This window comes from Neofelis nebulosa, chromosome 2 (assembly GCF_028018385.1).
Source record: "Neofelis nebulosa isolate mNeoNeb1 chromosome 2, mNeoNeb1.pri, whole genome shotgun sequence".
Taxonomy (NCBI): Eukaryota; Metazoa; Chordata; class Mammalia; order Carnivora; family Felidae; genus Neofelis; species Neofelis nebulosa.
The window spans coordinates 187,096,152-187,098,570 of NC_080783.1; the positions used below are offsets into that span (position 1 = coordinate 187,096,152).

Genomic DNA, 2,419 nt, shown 5'->3' on the forward strand with positions numbered 1-2,419 from the left:
TTAACAGAAATTATTGTCTCAGTTCTGGAAGCCTCATCTTAACTAATTATGCCTGGGATGACCCTATTTCCAGATAAAGTCACATTCTGAGATACTGGGGGTTAAGACTTCAACAAATGAATTTGGGGAGGCACAATTCAACAAATAAACAACAATAACACCAGGTGATGCTGATGCTCCTTCAAACACTCATCTGATCCTATTCTCTTTTAAAGAGTTTAAATTGCTCCCATTGCCCTCAAAGGTAAGTCCAAGCTCTTAGCTTAGCATTGAAGACCCATCAAAATCTGGCCCTGGCTACTTAGCCACTTGCCCTTTCCAGGCTCTTAGAGCTTATGGTACTGCCTAGAATGCCCTCACCACCCTACTTTGATGAATCCTTTTATGCTCCACCCATGTGTCACTGAACATTCTGTTATCAGTACTCACCACACATGTCTCCTAAGGCCCAGAACAGGGATTGACACAATGTTTAATACATTTTTGTTCAATGAATGTATTGAAGACACTCCTTTTCAAGACTTAAAAAAAATTCGGGGGCGCCTGGGTGGCTCAGTCGGTTGAGCGTCTGACTTCAGCTCAGGTCACGATTTCACGGTTCGTGAGTTCGAGCCCCGCATCAGGCTCTGGGCTGATGGCTCAGAGCCTGGAGCCTGCTTCCGATTCTGTGTCTCCCTCTCTCTCTGCCCCTCCCCCATTCATGCTCTGTCTCTCTCTGTCTCAAAAATAAATAAACATTAAAAAAATTAAAAAAAAAGACTTAAAAAAATTCAATTTTAATTTTTAAAAAATTAAAAAAAATATTTATTTTTGAGAGAGAGAGAGAGAGAGAGAGAGAGAGAGAGAGAGAGAGAGAGAGAGAGAGAGAGAGAGAGACTTTCTGGCTAAACCTGGCGCCTATTTTCTTGACAACCTGGCTTCCCCCTGGTGGTGGCTGTAGGCTTAGCAGGTGAAAGAACTAAAAGAATTTCCGGAAACTGGAGATTGGTGACTAAGCTCATTTACATACCCACAATGCACTGCACCCGGAGTATCTCTTATTTTAAAACGGCTAGATTTTTTTTTGTTTCAACTTTTTTTTCCTTCTAAAAATGAGACCGCCTTCACAGGATTGACTGAGATAGAGTTAGAAGCCACTAGATCTTTTGGAAAAATAACTACCATTGCTGTTCTAGGAGTTACAGTTACCCGAGAACTGTGTGAACAATACGTGGAGCATACTCTGGTTTCTCTTCAGATCGTATAAATCTTTCGCCTTTTACTAAAGATTTCCGTGGAGAGGAACAATTCTGAGTGTTTACCCAATTTTTTGAGGCCTTGCGTTTGCAGGGCTTACTAATACGTGCTAAAGAATAGAGTTGACGTGAGAACATATTTCTGTTAAGTATTTCATACGCAGAAGTCATTTTTCTCGGGAGTTTGGTTTTTGTGGTCTTTTTTTTTTTCGTTTTGTGATTCACGTTCTTGAAAAACTTTTTTTGTGTTTAGTTCTTATTGGTGTTTTTCCATGTCAGTTTTAATTCAGGGAGTGAAGTTCAAGTTTTTCTGTCATTAGTCATTTTTGTTACCAAGCTGAACTATCCGCCGTATGTTAACATAAACTTGGGCTGTTTTGTGTTAGCTCCAGTTGAAGTAAGTTCCTCATCAAATTTCCTATCTGGACTTCAGGAGAAGCCAAGTCCTAAACGCAGCGTGGGACCATCTGAGTTAGTCATTCTTGCACCAGTGCAATAACCCAGTTTCACGTGGTTCTCTGAAATCTCCACTTTTTCCTGCAGGGTTTCTCACCCGTACGCATTTTAAGGAAATTGCCATTTTCACCTGCCCGACTAGCTGACCAATTTCTTCGCTTGGGTAAACTGAAGAACGAGTTGGGTGTGTGGATCTACCTACGCTGTTCAAAGGGTTAATCTAGGCATAAGGAAGGTCATTCCCATGGTGGGTTGTGTTATTACTCTTCCTGCTAGGTTCTCTTTAGAAAATGTTCATGTCTCAGGCGTGGCTTGGATGGTGCAGCTGGTTCTCACGGAGTTGTGTGGCGTTTACGTTGTAGAGGCAATGCTGACCGCCAATGGAGGAAGGAGAGGATGAAAGCCTTAACCCGGTAGGACTGGGAAGGAAGGGGCCGTCTTGGGTGGGGTGGTGCCAAGGGCAGCCTAACCCTCTAGCAATGGCAGTGCTAAGAACCTCAAGTACATTAGCAGAGATGGCTGATAGACTTCATCCCTAAGGCTTTGAATTTGCAATGTTTACAGGTTGGAGACCAAGCTTTACCTTGAACTGCTTTCTGTGCCTAGGGTCTGACACAGAGCAGTCGTCCAATAGATGTTTGCTATCTATAGAATAAAACCTTTAAAGTTCAAGCTTGGGTGTAACTGTTCACAAACATTTTTTTTTTTTTTTTTTAACGTTCATTTAT

The 2,419-nt window shown here is 42.0% G+C and overlaps 1 non-coding gene across 1 annotated transcript; it reads left to right on the forward strand.

The window, feature by feature from the left end:
* Positions 1-1,217: 1,217 nt before the first annotated feature.
* On the forward strand, positions 1,218-1,333 carry LOC131505749 (U5 spliceosomal RNA). The gene has a single exon (XR_009258526.1). It is a non-coding gene; the product is annotated as a U5 spliceosomal RNA (small nuclear RNA).
* The last annotated feature ends 1,086 nt before the right edge of the window (positions 1,334-2,419 follow it).